Source organism: Physeter macrocephalus, chromosome 7 (genome assembly GCF_002837175.3).
Source record: "Physeter macrocephalus isolate SW-GA chromosome 7, ASM283717v5, whole genome shotgun sequence".
In the NCBI taxonomy this organism is placed as follows: Eukaryota; Metazoa; Chordata; class Mammalia; order Artiodactyla; family Physeteridae; genus Physeter; species Physeter macrocephalus.
In genome coordinates, this window is record NC_041220.1 from 14,659,339 (window position 1) to 14,680,728 (window position 21,390).

General features: G+C 36.8%; 1 long non-coding RNA gene across 2 annotated transcripts in view; it reads right to left on the minus strand.

Annotated features, from left to right (window-relative positions):
- LOC114486551 (uncharacterized) overlaps nt 1-21,390 on the minus strand; it is a 187,247-nt gene that overhangs the window by 153,518 nt on the left and 12,339 nt on the right. Inside the window, exon 3 of one of the 2 annotated variants that reach the window (XR_008617753.1) lies at nt 19,641-19,725. The exons of the other annotated variant lie outside the window; for it this stretch is intronic. This is a non-coding gene — a long non-coding RNA (uncharacterized lncRNA). Of the gene's footprint in view, nt 1-19,640; nt 19,726-21,390 lie in introns of those variants that run through there. 2 annotated transcript variants of the gene reach the window in all.

A 21,390-nucleotide genomic window follows, 5' to 3' on the forward strand; every position in this document is an offset into this window, starting at 1 on the left:
GAGCCCTCCCAGAGTCCGCCATTAGCCCCACCAAAGAGCCTGGGTAGGCTCCAGTGTTGGGTTGCCTCAGGCCAAACAACCAACAGGGAGGGAACCCAGCACCAACCATCAGCAGACAATGGATTAAAGTTTTACTGAGCTCTGCCCACCACCAGTCCCTCCCATGAGGAAACTTACACAAGCCTCTTAGCTAGCCTCATCCACCAGAGGGCAGACAGCAGAAGCAAGAAGAACTACACTCCTGCAGCCTGTGGAACAAAAACCACATTCACAGAAAGATAGAAAAGATGAAAAGGCAGAGGGCTATGTCCCAGATGAAGGAACAAGATAAAACCCCAGAAACACAACAAAATGAAGTGGAGATAGGCAACCTTCCAGAAGAATTCAGAATAATGATAGTGAAGATGATGCAGGACCTCGGAGAAAGAATGGAGGAAAGATCAAGAAGATGCAAGAAATGTTTAAAAAAGACCTAGAAGAATTAAAGAACAAACAAACAGAGATGAACAACACAATAACTGAAACGAAAAATACACTAGAAGGAATCAATAGCAGAATAACTGAAACAGAAGAACGGATAAGTGACCTGGAAGACAGAATGGTGGAATTCACTGTTGTGGAACAGAATAAAGAAAAAAGAATTAAAAGAAATGAAGACAGCCTAAGAGACCTCTGGGACAAAATTAAAAGCAACAATATTCGCATTATAGGGGTCCCAGAAGGAGAAGACAGAGAGAAAGGACCTGAGAGAAAGGACCCAAGAAAATATGTGAAGAGATTATAGCCTAAAACTTCCCTAACATGGGAAAGGAAATAGCCACCCAAGTCCATGAAGTGCAGAGAGTCCAATACAGGATAAACCCAAGGAGAAACACTCCAAGACACAGCGTAATCAAACTGACAAAAATTAAAGACAAAGAAAAATTATTGAAAGCAGCAAGGGAAAAATAACAAAAAACATACAAGGGAACTCCCATAAGGTTAACACCTGATTTCTCAGCAGAAACTCTACAAGCCAGAAGGGAGTGGCATGATATATTTAAAGTGATGAAAGGGAAGAACCTACAACCAAGATTACTCTACCCAGCAAGGTTCTCATCCAGATTCTATGGCGAAATCAAAAGCTTTACAAACAAGCAAAAGCTAAGAGAATTCAGCACCATCAAACCAGCTCTACAACAAATGCTAAAGGAACTTCTCTAAGTGGGAAACACAAGAGAAGAAAAGGAACTACAAAAACAAACCCAAAACAATTAAGTAAATGGTAATAGGAATATACATATCGATAATTACCTTAAACGTGAATGGATTAAATGCTCCAACCAAAAGACACAGGCTTGCTGAATGGATACAAAAACAAGAACCATATATATGCTGTCTACAAAAGACCCACTTCAGACCTAGGGACACATTCAGACTGAAAGTGAGGTGATGGAAAAAAATATTCCATGCAAATAGAAATCAAAAGAAAAGGGGAGTAGCAATATTCATATCAGATAAAATAGACTTTAAAATAAAGGATGTTACAAGAGAAAAGGAAGGACACTACATAATGATCAAGGGATCAATCCAAGAAGAATATATAACAATTATTAATATATATGCACCCAGCATAGGAGCACCTCAATACATGAGGCAACTGCTAACAGCTATAAAAGAGGAAATCGACAGTAACACAGTAATAGTGGGGAACTTTAACACCTCACTTACACCAATGGACAGATCATCCAAACAGAAAATTAACAAGGAAACACAAGCTTTAAATGACACAATAGACCAAATAGATTTAATTGATATTTATAGGACATACCATCCCAAAACAGCAGATTACACTTTCTTCTCAAGTGCGCATGGAACATGCCCAGGATAGATCACATCTTGGGTAACAAATAAAGCCTCAATAAATTTAAGAAACTTGAAATCAGATCAAGCAACTTTTCTGACCACAATGCTGTGAGATTAGAAATCAATTACAGGGAAAAAAACGTAAAAACCACCAAAACATGGAGGCTAAACAATACGCTACTAAATAACCAAGAGATCACTGAAGAAATCAAAGAGAAAATCAAAAAATACCTAGAGACAAATGACAATGACAACACGATGATCCAAAACCTATGGGATGCAGCAAAAGCAGTTCTAAGAGGAAAGTTTATAGCAATACAAGCCTACCTCAAGAAACAAGAAACATCTCAAATAAACAATCTAACCTTACACCTAAAAGAACTAGAGAAAGAAGAACAAACAAAACCCAAAGTTAGCAGAAGGAAAGAAATCATAAAGATCAGAGCAAAAAAACTGAAATAGAAACAAAGGAAACAATAGCAAAGATGAATAAAACTAAAAGCTAGTTCTTTGAGAACATAAACAAAAATGATAAACCATTAGCCAGACTCACCAAGAAAAAGAGGGAGAGGACTCAAATCAATAAATCCAGGACCAGATGGCTTCACAGGTGAATTCTATCAAACATTTAGAGAAGAGCTAACACCCATCCTTCGCAAACTCTTCCAAAAAATTGCAGAGGAAGGGACACTCCCAAACTCATTCTACGAGGCCACCATCACCCTGATAATACCAAAACCAGACAAAGACACTACAAAAAAAAAAATTAAAGACCAATATCACTGATGAATATTGATGCAAAAATCCTCAACAAAATACTAGCAAACAGAAACCATTTCCTCTAAGATCAGGAGCAAGACATGGATGTCCACTCTCACGACTATTATTCAACATAGTTTTGGAAGTCCTAGCCATGAATACACCTACCTAAGGAGACAAAAGACCTGTATACAGAAAACTATAAGACACTGTTTAAAGAAATTAAAGATGATACTAACAGATGGAGAGATATACCATGTTCTTGGATTGGAAGAATCAACATTGTGAAAATGACTATACTACACAAAGCAATCTACAGATTCAATGCAATCCCTATCAAACTACCAATGGCAGTTTTTCACAGAACCAAAACAAAAAAATTCACAATTTGTATGGAAACCCAAAAGACCTCGAATAGCAAAAGCAATCTTGAGAAAGATGGAACAAAAAATGTTAAAATTTGTTTGGAGACACAAAAGACCCCGAATAGCGAAAGCAGTCTTGAGGGGAAAAAATGGAGCTGAAGGAATCAGACTCCCTGACTTCAGACTATACTACAAAGCTACATTAATCAAGAGAATATGGTACTGGCACAAAAACAGAAGTATAGATCAATGGAACAGAATAGAAAGCCGAGAGATAAACCCACGCACCTATGGTCAACTAATCTATGACAAAGGAGGCAAGGATATACAATGGAGAAAAAGTCTCTTCAATAAGTGGTGCTGGGAAAACTGCTACAGCTACATGTAAAAGAATGAAATTAGAACACTCCCTAACACCATACATAAAAATAAACTTAAAATGGATTCGAGACCTAAATGTAAGACTGGACACTCTGAAACTCTTAGAGGAAAACATAGGAAGAACACTCTTTGACATAAATCACAGCAAGATCTTTTTTGATCCACCTCCTAGAGTAATGGAAATAAAAACAAAAATAAACAAATGAGACCTAATGAAACTTAAAAGCTTTTGCAACAAAGGAAACTACAAACAACACGAAAAGACAGCCCTCAGAATGGGAGAAATATTTGCAAACGAATCAACGGACAAAGGATTAATCTCCAAAATATATAAACAGCTCATGCAGCTCAATATTAAAGAAACAAACAACCCAATCCAAAAATGGGCAGAAGACCTAAATAGACATTTCTCCAAAGAGGATATACAGATGGCCAAGAGGCACATGAAAAGCTGCTCAACATCACTAATTATTAGAGAAATGCAAATCAAAACTACAATGAGGTATCACCTCACACCAGTTAGAATGGCCATCATCAGAAATTCTACAAACAACAAATGCTGGAGAGGGAGTGGAGAAAAGGGAACCCTCTTGTGCCGCTGGTGGGAATGTAAATTGATACAGCCACTATGGACAACAGTATGGAGGTTCCTTAAAAAACTAAAAATAGAATTACCATATGACTCAGCAATCCCACTACTGTGTATATACCCAAAGAAAACCACAATTCAAAAAAACACATGCACCCCAATGTTCATTTCAGCACTATTTATAATAGCCAGGTCATGGAAGCAACCTAAATGCCCATCAACAGACGAATGGATAAAGAAGATGTGGTACATATATACAATAGAATATTACTCAGCCATAAAAAGGAACAAAATTGGGTCATTTGTAGAGATGTGGATGAATCTTGAGACTGTCATACAGAGTGAAGTAAGCCAGAAAGAGAAAAACAAATACCTCTTATTAACACCCAAATTCGTTTTTCCACAGGGAAAGGATGGAAGCCATTTAAATCTCTGCCAGACAGGACATAATTTGCATATCTATCAGTTATCTGTAATTTATTGAGTTGGCCAAAAGTTTCATTTTTTTCCGTAAGATGGCTCTAGTAGCACTTAGTTGTCTTTAACTTCATTCGAAACAATTTTGTTAGATTGTAGGTGACAGCTGTCACATCAGCATGCATTTAAAAAAGCTTGTCTGTAAAGCTTTTGATTTCTCCACTGAATCTGAATAAGAGCCTTGCTGGATAGAGTATTTTTGGTTGTAGGTTTTTCCCTTTTACCACTTTAAATATATCCTGCCACATCCTTCTGGCTTGCAGAGTTTCTGCTGAAAAATCAGCAGATAACCTTATGGGATTCCCTTATATGTTACTTTTTGCTTTTCCATTGCTGCTTTTAAGAGGTTTTCTTTGAATTTAATTTTTGTTAGTTGGATTAATATGTATCTTGCTGTGTTTCTCCTAGGGTTTATCCTGTATGGGACTCTCTGTGCTTCCTGGACTTGGGTGGCTACTTCCGTTCCCATGTTAGGGAAGTTTTCAACTATAATCTCTTCAAATATTTTCTCAGACTCTTTCTATTTCTCTTCTTCTTCAGCGACTACTATAATGCAAATGTTGGTGCGTTTAATGTTGTCCCAGAGGTCTCTGAGATTGTCTTCAATTCCTTTCATTCTTTTTTCTTTATTCTGCTCCTTAGCAGTTATTTCCACCATTCTATCTTCCAGCTCACTTATTCACTCTTCTGCCTTAGTTATTCTGTTATTGATTCCTTTTAGTGTATTTTTCATTTCAGTTACTGTACTGTTAATCTACTAAACTGTTATGAGTTATAGATAGCTTAGGAGAAAACAAAAAGCAGTTTCTTATATATCCAAAAAACAGAACATTAAAACATAAACAATATTCCATATAAACATTACAATCTTCTCTCATTAGTCCATTTAATCCTGTGTAACCAATTCTTGTACTGCTTGACCTAGGGTTATCAGTCTCATATACCCTCTGCTTCTTGACTGGAGTTCTGGAAATCCTGACTCAGTCTATTGGTATGGTGCCAAAGTTGTTTAAGCAATGCCACCAGAAGCCTGTACCCAATGATACCTGCCATCATCTTTTTCCACAGAGCACTGAGACAGTCCTTTGCTGATGATGTATTAAGGCCTGTAGCTGATTGTAAGAGCTTTCAGGGGAGCATTAGAGAAAAACAAAAAACCATCTGTATATGACACATTTAAAATGACTATGGTTAAATTATTACTAATAATTTTCTGAAGTGAAAGATCAGATGAGAGTTCTTAAGAATTATGCAACTGACAAAGAAATTTGGTTGTTTCTGTGGTATGTAAAATAAGATAATAAAATCAATCCAGAAAAAATATTTTAGACAAAATATCTATAAACATAATGATTAACCTATTTTCAAAGAAGAGTGGATATTACGTCTAATTTATGAAAATGGCTGAACATAATCTTTATAAGAAAGAAAAAAACTTTGAATATACAATAATTCTGAGACATAAGATACCATGAATACACCAAGCATATAGCTCCAGAATATACCAAGAATATATCAAAAATATCAAGTAAAAGGATTCTATAAGTCTAGAGTAGGTCCTAATCATCTGTATAATGATTGGGACCTCCCAAAACTCATCAGCAAGTGATGTGAATCCCCAACTGAAAACCAATTGCCTAGAAAATGCCAGATTCAAATTAAAGAAGTAAAGTTGTGGACAATATTTTTTTAAATAACTGAAATTAGGGGACTTCCCTGGTGATCCAGTGGTTAAGACTCTGTGCTTGCAGTGCAGGGGGCACAGGTTGATCCCTGGTCGGGGAACAAAGATCCCACATGCATGCCACGTGGTGTGGCCAAAAAATAAAAAAAGAAATAAAAGAAAATAATAAAATAAATTAAATAACTGAAATTAGACTAATAATACTATATTGTTGTTGTCTAATATCAGGCAAAGCTATACCATAACTCTGATAAGTAGAAACATATCATGTACAGTGAAGGCATTGACAATTCTCTTTGAACTTCCCATACAGCATACAATTTCTAAAATATTTATATTAATAACATTTTACCATACAAATTTAATTTAAGGAAGGCTAAGCATCTTTCTGATTTGGCCATTTCCCCTCTCCAACCCCACGTTCCATTTAGCAACTATATGCCAAGAACAAATAAGGTCTCTGGGGATTCAAAAATAACAAGACACAACGGCTGTCTCCAGAAATCCTTGCCTTACAGTTTAGTGGGGAAAACACCCAGATGAGAGTCAAGGAAGAACAGACTAGCTTTTCTGTGCCCAACTTGGGGAGGAATGAGGAGAATGAGGAAAGGGAAACAGATGAAGGGTTACACAAGGCTCTTGGACAAATGATCCCTAAACACAGTGGTTTGAAAAGTGAACAGGAGAAGAAGAAAGAATCTGTGTAGACTTCTATTAAAAGAGCTAATGGAGTATAAATAGATAGGAAGGTGATGAAGTTGTCGACAAGAAACACGATCCTTGAAGATACTGAAATCAAGAGCACAGATCAAGAACACTGAAATACAAGAGGGGAGTTAAATGTAGATAAAGTAGGAGGTAAATTCTTCCTTAATCAGTCAAATTTTCTCACTAGTGAGGTCATCTGCTGAATGTGATTCATTGTGATTCATACAGGAATTAGAGCATTTGAAGTATGTTTGAAACAGTTGCCAAAGAAAACAGGAAAGAAAAAGAAAAATGTCCAAAGATTGTAAAAGGACTTTCTATTGGCAGTGATTCCCCTAGTAATATTGAAGATAAAATACTTCTGGAGGCACCAATCAGCACTATATGCAACCTTCTCTAGCAGGGTCAAAGAGCCACGGTGCTGGGTGGAGAAGGCAGATTGTGGCTGAGTACAGAAACACCTAAAAATTGGAGTGGACTGAAGGATCACAAAACTAAGGAGGAATCAGAGTAGTGGATTTGGTGCAGTTAATAGCAGAAGTGGGACGCTGTGAAATAGCTGAAGGATAGGACCATTTCAGCTCCTAATCTGAACCTAAAACATTACAAACAGGTCATTGTATTACATAACTTAATCCTCACATCAACACTGTGAGGTAAAGTGGCATATTTCAGAAACTGTAGAATCCTAGATTTTGTTAAGAAAAATATTCTTCCTAGAAATTTTTATTACACAAACTCTTTTGAACCAACATAGGTCAGAGGATATTTCGGTAATCAATTGCTTTTGTTATAATTCCATAGTGTAGATGGATCTGCTCTCACAGTACCTAATGATTAGGGTAATTTACTCAAACATGCTTTTTAAAGTTTATTCAGTCCAACAATTGATGAATGGATAAATAAAATATGGTATAACCAAGCAATAGAGTGGTATTTGATAATAAAAAAGAATGAAGTATTCATACATACTACAGTATGGATAAGCTTTTAAAAAACAGTTTGCTAGGTGAAAGAAGCCAGACACATATTGTATAATTCCATTTATACGAAATGTCCTGAACAGGCAAATTTATAGAGACACAAAGTGGATTAGTTGTTGCGTAGGGCGGGAGGAAAGAGGGAAGGGGATGGGAAGTGACAAGTAATGGGTTCAGGGTTTCTTTTAGTGCAGAAGAAAATGTTCTAAAAGTAGATTGTGGTGATGGCTGCACAACCCTGTGAATATACTAAAAAAATACTGAATTGTATACTTTAAATGTTTAAATTATATGAAATGTGAATTACATATCGATAACGTTTTGAAAATTTTTATTCATGCAATGTTTAAGAGGATGAAAATGTACTAACAGTTCAAAAATATGAGTTATTTTAACAATTTAATAAAATATGTAATGAAATATTATAGAACCTGTATCCTCTATTAAAAATTATTATTAATCATACCATGAGAAGGTGGTAAATCAGTTATATACCTACTTGATTTAGCAATATTTTTAAAATACTATGATATTTTGATATAATACAGTCCGATCTTTTTTCTTGGAAACATTATCATGGAGACTGCCTTACAATTTATTTCATGTTACCTGTACTTCTATAATTTAACTGATTTAACACCAGTTGTATTGAATTTTGCTCTATACTAATATTTTAATGTGACATTAATACTTTAACCTCTGTTTGGACCATACTTACAAAATTTTGCAGCTATTGGTTATTTTAACTACAAAATACTGCTGAATCATTTCATCAAAGACTTAAAATCTTCAGCATGGATTGCTAACCATTAACTTCAAGAGTCCCTCAGCCATTTGGACAGATCATCTCCTCATCTCCTCAGGGCTTTTTTACTGCTACATACTAGGGCCAAATCAGGTTTCCAAGCCAACCTTATTTACATTCTTCTTAGCAGTCTTACTTTTTAATGCATTCATTCATTCAACAAATTTTTATTGAGCAGCTCTTACATGACAGGCAGTGAAAATGTACTACCTCTGGAAGGTAAGAGTCCAGGAAAAATATATAATTTAAAGAATAATTAAAACAGTGTAGGTACTGTAGGAGCACATAGCAGGGCAACCTCAACAGGTAGAGGAGTCAGGCTAAGGCATTTCAAAGAAGGAGATGTCAAAGTTGAGACTTGAAAAATGAACAGAAATTAGGGAAGCTATTAATAAGTAGGGTAGTTCAAAGAAAAAAGTATACTAAGAAGTTCAGAAATGAGTGACACCATCAAGCTTCCAAGGTAACTTTCTCACGTTTCAGAATGGTTTAAGAATTGAGTGCAAAGAAGATATGGCTAGAGAAAACGAAAAAGGTTTTCAAGTACCTAATTAGCTGTTTTAAGGAATTTGGATCTTCTAAGGGCAATGGAAGTCTTTGAAGAGTTTCAAACTTTAAAACAAGATAAGGCCTGTGTTTTACAAATATCGAGTAGCTTGCTGTTGTTTTTTTCCTTAAGGTGTTTCTCAAAACCAGGAAACCTCCAAAATCCTTAAAATCATGATTCCTATGGACTTCAGCTATTATTTCCAAATATTTGACATTTTTCCCACTTGAAAAAGAGCTATCTCAAAGCAATAATCAGATCTGTTATCTAGCAATCAATATGCACGGGGAGTTCTCTTGGCCAGGGCTTCTAGGTGCAACTGGGTCAAGGACAAAGAGTAAGAGCAACCCTTTTTAAAACTCTCTTTGTGGAATGCTCTCCTTTAAAGAAATAATGGCACATATGCACCATGGAATATTATGCAATCACTAAAAATAATGAATTAGAGCTATTGACACACAAAGGACTCCAGGAGTAATTCTGATAAGAAACGCAAAATGCAGGTAAATATCTCTATAAACCCAATTTTGATAAACCATGACATCCACTATATACATGTATGTGTATATAAATATATGTAGGTACAAGCTTATATATGGTTGAATACAATGTAACATGTGCTTTTATCACAGGATCTGAGCTGAGGAAATTCACTCTTCCTCATTCAGTTCCCATTTCCTTTTGCTATATTCTTGTATAAGCACACATTTGACTGCACAAAACAAAAAAGAAGTAAAAAGAACCCCATCAACCAACCCCCACTAGGAATCTCAGATCAGTCCTGATTTTTTTTTTTTTTTTTTTTTTTTTTTTTTTCCATGGCTCACGGGCCCAGCCGCTCCGCGGCACGCGGGATCCTCCCGGACCGGGGCACGAACACGTGTCCCCTGCATCGGCAGGCGGACGCGCAACCACTGCGCCACCAGGGCAGCCCCTCAGTCCTGATTTTTTAATGAACGGGAATATATATATATTCTGCCCACCCTTAAATTATCAAACTGACTCTACTACATTACTAACCTATTCTTTTCTTCACAATCAGCCACCTAATTACTGAAAGTGAGGATCTAAGGCATTTCCAGTTTGCCCATACATTCCAGAATTTTGATTTTTGTGGCACACTCCTTTCCTTCTACAACTGCTATTTAATATATATTAATATATATTAATTACCTTCAATGTATAAAAATTACTTTTATTTTTCTCATTATTCTTACAAATCATGTTTATTAGAGAAAATGCCAACCATTTTTTGTGTATATACGTACACACATATGCAATTTTACAGAAAAGCATTAACTGAATCATAAATTCCCTAGGTTTTTTCCCTAATGCTGACTGTTTTGCTTTTGTTTTTGCTGCTCTCCCCACATCCTTCCCTAATCTTGCAGCAAAAATCAACCTTACAGAATACTAATTCCAGACCTAACACTTTACACATTTACCATTATCAGGAACAGTTCAGAGTGCTTTATACATATCAACAACCCCATATGGCAGACACTATTGTTCAGATGTAATAAACGAGGAAACTGAGACAATCAATGACAAAGTAACTTGTCCAAGGTCCACAGGTGGTAAGTGGCAGGGACACACTTGAACCCAGGCAGTTGGACTCTACAGTCTATGTGCTACCCACTATTCTAACCGCCCCTCTTCTCAAATTAACATGGCCTTCCGTTTTTGTCTCCAATGCTCATGTCATCACAAGCAAATATATATAAACATGTACATACAATACTAATATACACATACATCTACGAGTGGGAATGTGTGGTTTTGCTAAAAAATAGGGTTATAGAGACACTTTCCTACATTTTGTATTTCTTGCATACAAGCAGTCATCTTATTTTCAATACTGCAACGAACATTCTTTTACTATGCTCTTACTTACTGGAATTTTGTTTCTGTAATATAGATCCCAGTAGTGGAATTACCAAGTTGAAATAAATAAATAAATATGTATATGTAGTTTTATTTATAATTGATGTTGTCATACTGCATTACAGAAAAAAAGCTGTATAATTTCACATTTCTATCAATAATATAACAATACATCCTTTCATTTCCACCAGCAATGGAAATTAGATTTTTACATGTTAATTAATTAATTAGTTCTGAACAGATAACACATGTACATGGTTCAATGTTGAGCAGATATACAACAGTATGCAGTAAAACAATCTGCCTTTTAGTCCTGTCCCCTTTTAGTCCTGGCCTTTTAGGCCAGTTTCCCTTCCTTGAAGTAACTAATGGTGTCAGTAAATTAACAAAGGTATTTCACACACATACAAGCAAACACAAATATAAATTGTTTTTCCCCACCCTTTTGTTGACACATAAGCCTACTGTACTTAATATTCTGTACCTTCTCATTTTTATTTCATAATGATACTTAAGGACCTTTCTATCATTAGCCTTTTGTGAGCCCATCACTTCATACATCTCCCTAAATATGTGTGTATGTACATTTATAATTGTACAAAATAGATAATATTATATATGCTGTTTTGTCAACTTTTTTTTAATTAATTTTTTTATTGGAGTATAGTTGATTTACAGTGTTGTGTTAGTTTCAGGTGTACAGCAAAGTGAATCAGTTGTACATATACATATATCCACTTGTTGTTGGATTCTTTTCCCATATAGGCTATTGTAGAGTACTGAGTAGAGTTCCCTGTGCTCTACAGTAGGTCCTTATTAGTTATCTATTCTATATATAGCAGTGTGCATATGTCAAACCCAATCTCCCAATTTATCCCTCCCCCCATTTCCCCCTTGGTAACCATAAGTTTGTTTTCTACATCTGGGACTCAATTTCTGTTTTGTAAACTTTTTAATTGCAAGCTATACATTTGTCTTCCCCGAAAACACCGCAGCCTTCTTCATTTCAGTTGCTGGCAACTCCATACTTCAGTTGTTCAGATCAGAAACAATGAGGCATCCTTGAGTCTTCTCTTTCTCTCACACCCCACTTTCATTCTGTCCAGGTATTTTGTTGGCTATACTTTTATAATCCATCTGGAATCCAACTACTTCTCATCACCTGCTCTGCTACAACCCTGGTCCAATCCAACATCTCTTGCCTAAATTACTGTAATGGTCAGTAATGCAGTGGAAGCCTCCTAAATGGTCTTCATGTTTCTACCCTTCTGTTTATTCTCAGTACTGCAGAGTGATACTTCTAAACACATAAGTCAGATCATATAACTTCTCGTAACCAAATCCTACAGTTTCTTCCTATTATACTCTGTTCAAAAGCAAAAACTTTACAGCGGCCTACAAGGACTTAAATGGCTGGTGCGGTCAGCTCTCTAACTTCTTTTCTCCTTGCCACCCACGCTGCTCCAGTTATGCTGGCCTCCTTGCTCTTCCTTAAAAATATCAGTCATGTGTGTAATTCAAGGCTTTTTACTACTTATTCCCTGTGACTGCCCCTGATACTCTCGTGTTTTACCACCTTACCTTCCTGTCTTTAATAGCATCTCATTTTAACGATGAGACCTTTATCCTAGCCCTCCTTGTCCCCCTTAACTCTGCTACCTTATTTTTTTCCATAGACTTATTACCTTCTAATATGATATAATTTGTTGTTGTATTTATTTTTTTTTAATATTTTCCCCCTATAATGTAAGCTCCATGAGGACAGAGAACATTGTTTTGTTTATTGAAGTATCCCAAGTGCCTGGAACAGTGTCTGCCACATGGGAGGCACTAAATAAATGTGGGTTGAATAAATAAACATACAGAAGAGAACATAAATTATCTATCAGTTAACATATCTATACATGCATACATATGTTCAGTTTAAAAATAATTAAAAAGCAAATAACTACTAACCACTCAGGTCAAGAAATAGAACATTATCAGCACTCCTGAAAATCCTTATGTGACCACCCAATCACATTCTCCTCTGTCATCATTCTTTTTTTGCCCCAATATATTTTTAATGCTTAGAAATTATTCATAGGGGACTTCCCTGGTGGCGCAGTGGTTAAGAATCCGCCTGCCAATGCAGCAGACAGGGGTTCGAGCCCTGGTCCGGGAAGATCCCACATGCCGGGGAGCAACTAAGCCCGTGCGCCACAACTACTGAGCCTGTGCTCTAGAGCCCAAGAGCCACAACTACTGAGCCCGCGTGCCACAACTACTGAGCCCGCGTGCTGCAACCACTGACGCCCACGCGCCTAGAGCCTGTGCTCCGCAACAAGAGAAGCCACCGCAATGAGAAGCCCGTGCACCACAACGAAGAGTAGCCCCCGCTCGCCGCAACTAGAGAAAGCCTGCGCGCACCAACGAAGACCCAAGGAGCCAAAGATAAAATAAATAAATTTTTAAAATATTTTAAAAAAAGAAATTGTTCATAAAAATATTGATGGATCCTTTAAAGGTTAGATAAAACACAGCTGTGAATTCACATGATCCAGGGTGCTTTGTTTAATGTAAGAGTTTAAATCACCTTTCCAATCACCTTTATGGCAGTTGTTCTTTTCAGTGTTTCCTGTACTTCAGCATGCTTGTTAAAACACAGATTACTAAATCCCACTCCCAGGGCTTCTGATTTAGTGGGTCTGAGAATTTTACTTCTAGCAAGTTCCCTGGTGATACTAATGCTGTTGAATAAGGGGCTACATTTTGAGAACCATTGGTCTCCATAAATAATCCATTTTTTCTAGGTTTTCAAATTTGTAGCCATAAAGTCTCACATAATGGTCTCAATACTTTTCTACCTCCTGATCTATGGCAATATCTCCTTTTCTTGTCTAACCTTGTATACCTTTGCTTTCTTTCATTTTTCTGTGGCCAGGTTCTGTTTTAACGGTCTCACTAAAGAAAAGATTTGGAATTTTTTTTCTGTCGAATGTGTTTTATTACTATTTCTTTAATTTCAGCTTCTTGTTTGTTTAATTTCTTTATAATTTCTTTAGAAGATTATAAAATCCCTTTATTTCTCATCTTCAGGACTATATTTTAAAAAATTTTTTCTGATAATTTAATGATGAGCGTGTCAAAGTTGTATTATAATCTTTCTGCAAGGGAAAAGCCAATTCAAAGCTGGTCTCTCAGTAAAAAGGGCTGGAAGTAATTGTTTGCCTAAATACTCCACCAAAAAAATGTTTGGTATAATAAAGTCATTAGACTCTAATCTGGCAGTCAGCTGGGTAGACTTAATTATTGGTTGAAAAATATAAATATTTAACTAATAAACTACATATATATATATATATATGTAGCTGATGATTCAAGAAGACCCCCAACGATCCCTGCCTCCTGGTTCTCATACCCTCATTGTACTAGGATTAGTGTGTGGGACCAGTGGAATACAGCAGAAGTGATGGCATGACAGGAATGATATGAGGTTATAAAAGACACTTCCACCTCCCTCTTTTTGGATCACTTGCTCTGCGGATGCCATCTACCATGGCCAGGCTCATTAGGAAGGGCCTGAAGCCTGCAAATAACCACATCAGCGAGTTTGGAAGTGGATCCTCCAGTCCTACTTGAGTCTTGAAATGACTACAGCCTCAGATAAAAACCTGATTGCTTTCTCATGAGAAATACTGAGCCAGAATCATTTAGCTAAGTCACTTCCAGATTTCTGATTCTCAGAAACAATGTAAATGTTTGTAGTTTTAACCTACTCTGTTTGGAGGATAATTTGTTATGTGGGTAATAGTACACATATATTTTAAGTTATTGAAAATTTTCTACCAAGGCTTCTGGAACTCATAAAAGTATAATTTATATCGGCTAAAAGAGGATGAAGAGTGGACGATTATTAGAACATTAGAGTATTTTGAACTATTGTACATTTTCCTTTGCTGGACTCTAGATACTTGTGCAAGCAAAGGAATAGTAAGATTGCTATAGAAACAAGTAAGATTGCTATATATCACCCTTTCTCAAGTCCTCTACTATAGACGGTTAAGCGGGTTTAAACATTTAAGGATGTCTCTTTTTTTCTTCCTTATTTCATTTTTTAAAAAATTAATATTCAGGTAGAAACTCATCTGGGACTGACATATGGATTCTAGCTTACGATTTACAGCAATGCAGAACACCTACTTTTAATCGTTCAACAGTCTTTGGGGACAGGTCCTAACATATGTGCTGCAAATGTTTGTTTCCAAGACAATAATGATAACTATGTCAATTTCAAACAGGAATTTGTTAGAATGAGGCTCTGTGCCAGTATTTGTTGAAAAACTTAAAATAATCATGAATCAATGACCAAAAAGATAAGATTCAAAGGAAACTGGCCTGACAAAAAAACTACTATCTCATACTGTTACATATTTTTTTCTTAAATGCACTAAAATTTTTATTTTGAGTTTGTTTTAAACAAATCAGTGTATTTTAAAAATAATCCCTAAATTATTAAAGCCATACTGTTTTATAGAAATCACAAGGAAGACAAACACAAAAAATTCTTAAGCAACAAATAGAAGTACAATAACTTCGCAAAACTTAGAAGTCTGCAACAGAGCCCGTTAGCCACAAAATCCTGAAATGAATGGAACACAAATATTTTTTCAAGCACTAGGAATCACTCAACTTAATGTTTTCATTTTCAGATAAGAACCAAAGTCATAATAATGGTAGACAGTATTTTACTGAAGGCTCATATATGCCAAGCATATGCACTCACCTAAACACCCACCCTACTCCTGATCTTCTCAATCTTACTTTACCCTTTTCTTTCCAAAAGCAATGATCACTTTCTAATATACCACACAATTTACATATCTATTAGTCTAGTGTTAAGTGATTTATCTACTTTCATGCAGCCCAAGCTGGGATTAGAAACTAGATTTCCTTATACCCATTTGAGCCAATCAATCCAGTCAAATATTTGTGCACCTATCATGCACCACAACAGAATCCATCCATAGGCCCAGTTGCTCCTTATCTTATAGGGAATATAAAATGCTTTGAGGAGAAAATTGTTTTAAAAATGATCCTAGGGACTTCCCTGGTGGTGCAGCGGTTAAGAATCCGCCTGCTAATGGAGGGGACACGGGTTTGAGCCCTGGTCGGGGAAGATCCCACATGCCATGGAGCAACTAAGCCCGTGCGCCACAACTACTGAGCCTGCGCTCTAGAGCCCCTGAGCCACAACCACTGAGCCTGCGTGCCACAACTATTGAAGCCCGTGCGCCTAGAGCCCATGCTCCAAAATAAGAGAAGCCACCGCAATGAGAATCCCACATGCCGCAAGGAAGAGTAGTCCCTGCTCGCCACAACTAGAGAAAGCCCGGGCGCAGCAACGAAGACCCAACGCACCCAAAAATAAATAAATAAAATTTTAAATGATTCTAAATTTTTTTATTGCTTAGAGCTTCTTTAGATATGAATACATATTAATTGCGAATTACTTTGTTATTTTAACCTACCTTTATATTCTATGACTCTCTTTCCTAAGTTACAGAAATGGGTGAGATGAAACGTCCCTTGCAGAATCAGTTCTTTTATCTCAAAATGTTGTCACATTCACAGTTAACTGCATGATCAGGAACCGGAATTCAGACACAGTAAGACCTGTTTGGTTTGTGACTCATGCTATACAGATTTTGGGTGGCTTGGTGCCTCTGGCAGTTCAGACCTGTAATGACAAATCATTGCTGGAATAATGATTTTTTCCCTTCACTTTTGAAATCCTTCATCAAGTAAATAAGTACACTTAAATAGTTTCACTTATGTAGGCTGAATATGGCAAAAATAGATTTGGGATTATGCTGTTAACACACCTTTCCCAGAATTTTCACTAAAAGCTCACATTTAACCAATTACATTTTGATACCTATTTTCCCCCTATAATTTAATCCCAGAACTCAATCCTAAGTGCAATATTAAAAGTGTTTGTATATCAAATTGTTAAAAGTACATTTATGTATTTCTTAACTATTTGTCATTTAATCCAATTAAACTTGGTGAATTTCAGCCTGAGCTCAAGGCATTCATTCCTTTGTTCCCAAAATATTTATAGAGCATCCATTTCGAAGAATGCTTCAATAGGCTCTGACATGCAGCTTAGAATCTATGAGCAGTGACAGAGAATTATATAAGCAATTATAATACAGTGTGATAATGAATCTGATAGGGAATCACTGTATGATCTAAGAACACTGAGAATGATTGAGGGAGGGCATGAAAGTCAGTCAGCTAAATGACGTGGGTCGAGACATCACCAGAATGCAAGGAACAGTTTTTTAGGGCAAGAGAACAGTTTGTGTAAAGGCTAGGAACGGAGAGGGAGAACGGTGCACAGGAGGAACTGAAAGTTCAGGATGACTGCAGTGAGGGCAGGAGGGTCATGGCTGAAGATGAGACTGGAGAGGAACTCAAAGGGCCAGGGCCAGAACACAGAATCTTATGAACCATGTTAAAGATGTTGTACCATTTCCTGTAGCAACGGAGAGCCACATAAGTGTGTAAAGCTGATGTGATATTTCTGGAGAATGGATTGGAGACTGGCAGACCAGGTTGTGGGGTTAAAGCAGGAGGAAGAGGGACTTCCCTGGGGGTCCAGTGGGTAAGACTCCGTGCTCCCAATGCAGGGGGCCAGGGTTTGATCCCTGCTCAGGGAACTAGATCCCCCGTGCCGCAACTAAGACCCAGCGCAGCCAAATAAATACATAAATAATTTTAAATAAATAAAACAGGAGGAGGAATTAAAGACGTGAGGGATATTATCCAACTGAGGCTAATAAGTGTGGCACCTGAAATGGTGTTGAAGAATCTAATGATTTTGATAGGAAGATGTGGGAGCAGAAGAGGTACTGCAGACAGAACACCCCAAATTCTTGAATTTAAGGGTAGTAATTTCCTGTACTAAACATGAATCAAAAGACTGTTGGGATACGTGGCAAATACTGTCGATTGGCAATATAAAAGCATTTCTAGTCCCCCCAACCCCCTTTTCTTTGTCACTTTCTACTACAGAGCTAGGAAAACCAGATTCTCATTTTCCAGGCCTCCCTTCGATCTAAGGGTAGACATGTGACCCAGTTCTGTTCAATCAACTGATCAGGGCAATCTTCTGAGTGGCTTTCTAATAAGGAGATAAGTGACAAAAGAGAGCTCACTGCACTGCCCCTTCTCTTCTTGCTGTAAATGTGGATGTGGTGTTTGGAATTGCGCAGCCTTCTGACAAACAACCATAAGATGATAATATGTGGATGAAATCCTAAGAATGTTGGAGAAGAAGCTAGGAAAATCTGGGTCCTTGACGATATTTTGACCACTTCTGAGACCAACAACTAGGAGACTTCTTGTAAGGAAAACAATAAATGGCCTTATGATTGAAGCCATGTTAGTTTCTCTGCTTCTTACAGCAAAAGCATTCCTAACTAAAACAGGAAATAAGTGGGGGAAAGGAAGACAGGAAGAACAAATTGACACCAAGTTAAGACTTCTTGTTGTTACATAAAAGTGGTCTTTAGGTATTATTTTTGTAAAAGCAAGAAATGTTCTCCAATACAAAAAACTGTCTCAAGCTCAAACGCTGCAAATTCAGTTAACCTCCTTACTGGTTTGCTGATGATTCAAACTCAAGGCTTTCACTACGTAATTTAAAGTCAAATTTAAACTTTAACAACATATGGCAGAAACAACCACTGACAAAGTGTTAATGATAGATTATTTCATTAACTCAGGCATCCAGGAAAGGGATGCCTAAAGCTGGGGTACAAAAGCAGGAGGATGAGAATGTTGACCCTTATGAATACCTTGAACAGATCTTTGTCAGCCACACTTACCTTCATCCCCTTTTCAGAAGACACAGAAATGTGCATAATTTAGTGCCTATGTGCAGCTACTGCTTCCAGTCATGAAGTCTTATCCCATCTTCTTTGTTTGCCCTACTCCAACTCATCCTTTCAGGACCCAACTCAGTTATCATCTCCTTAATGTAGCATTTTCCAATATCCACAAAGTTAGTTGTATGTCTTCTGTGCTACCAAACTATGTCATTTGTATATTTGTAATACTTTCACCCTGTGGTAATATTCTGTTGACAAGCCTGTCTCCACCACTCGACAAGATCTTTTGCTGCAGGGACTAGATCTTACTGCCTCTGTATCCCTAACACCAGGTATTGTAAGTAGCTAGCTTATAAAACATAAAATTATTGAGAGAGAAATTAAGTCAGTGGCTGGCAGGGCCTGGGGAAGGAGGGTGAAGACAGATAACAGGAGGACAAGAGGGAACTTCTGGGGGGTGATGAAAACGTGTATCTTAGTGGTGGCAGCGGTCATATGACCACATATTATTTGTCAAAACTCATCAAACAATACACCTAAAAGGAGTGAATTTCACTGTATGTAAATTATACCTCAATAAACATGCATTCTAAAAAATGGTACAGGAATAAGAGAGTGAACATGAATGAATGACAAACACAATAACGCATTTACCTGAGATTTAATTTCCTTTCTAGGGGTACTTACTTTTTTTAAGCACCATCTTAAACCAGGCCAATGCTTAGCACAAATAAAACTTGAACGGTGGGCATTACAGGTAAGACAATTAGATTTCTGAACAGAGGCACTTCTAGGAATTCCTTAAGTTATTCCATCTAATTTGCCTAAAGAGAAAAGTGACTGGTCAATTCTGTCATTCAGAGACAACTTTGCTATTGATTCTAACATAGTGCAAGTCATTCACAAATCATAAAAATAAAGTAACCCTTCCTAGGGCACTAACTCAAAAACGCTTTTCCAATCAGTCTCAGAAGTATCTTACATTGATATTGAGAAGAGAAACCAGGTGTGCTATACAAATTTCAAATGGAGCCAAACTCTGAACTTATAAAACTTATAAAATATTTTGTCTATGCTGTATTTTATCACACTAGATTTCTGATCTTTTTATACATGTTTTAAGATTATTTATCCGTCTGGAGAGTTACCCTTAAACACCTTTAAAATGGTGGTAACTAACAGCAGATTAAACTGATCTTGAGTTAGAGTTGTGATGGATTACTAACCTATCTTTCCCTCTATAAGGACTCAAGTTTAAATTTGTCTTAGAACATAAATTTGAACGTTTATTACTTCTAATCGCCAGTGAAAGGTGGTGTGCGTCTGTACAGGTGTGTACACACAGCATCCATCTCACCCCTCAGGAATTTCTCTGCTCAGAAAAGGCACAAACCTAAAATTAAAAGTGAAACATGAAACCTGTGTAGAGTGTCATCGTACATGAGCTGGGGCAATGTCTAGGATCACATAAAATTCACAGTTGTTTCATTTATTCTTGCTCAGATTTTTAACTTAGCATTTTCTACGGCAACTGTGGGGCAGTAGAAAACAGCCCATGTCTGTTTTCCAGGCTTAGTTCTGCCTCCTACCAGCAAAGATGGTCTAGGTCACTGCCATTTAATCCTTCCCAAATTCTTCAGTTATAAGATGCAAAAGTAACATCTTCATGAATGTAATCAAGATTAAATTAATTGATATATCTTAATATTTTCTACAATTTTTATCCTGAATTCTTACTTACAGCATGAAAAAATCAATAACTTTAAAGGAGGGAAGGATATACAGGGGAGAAAAGACAGCCTCTTCAATAAGTGGTGCTGGGAAAACTGGACAGCTACATGTAAAAGTATGAAATTAGAACACTCCCTAACACCACACACAAAAATAAACTCAAAATGGGTTAAAGACCTAAATGTAAGGCCAGACACTATCAAACTCTTAGAGGAAAACATAGGCAGAACACTCTATGACATAAATCACAGCAAGATCCTTTTTGACCCATCTCCTAGAGAAATGGAAATAAAAACAAAAATAAACAAATGGGACCTAATGAAACTTAAAAGCTTTTGCACAGCAAAGGAAACCATAAACAAGACAAAAAGACAACCCTCAGAATGGGAGAAAATATTTGCAAACGAAGCAACTGACAAAGGACTAATATCCAAAATTTATAAGCAACTCTTGCAGCTCAATAACAAAAAAACAAACAACCCAATCCAAAAATGGGCAGAAGAACTAAATAGACATTTCTCCAAAGAAGATATACAGATCGCCAACAAACACATGAAAGAATGCTCAACATCATTAATCATTAGAGAAATGCAAATCAAAACGACAATGAGATATCATCTCACACCGGTCAGATTGGCCATCATCAAAAACTCTAGAAACAATAAATGCTGGAGAGGGTGTGGAGAAAAGGGAACCCTCTTGCACTGCTGGTGGGAATAATGTAAATTGATACAGCCACTATGGAGAACAGTATGGAG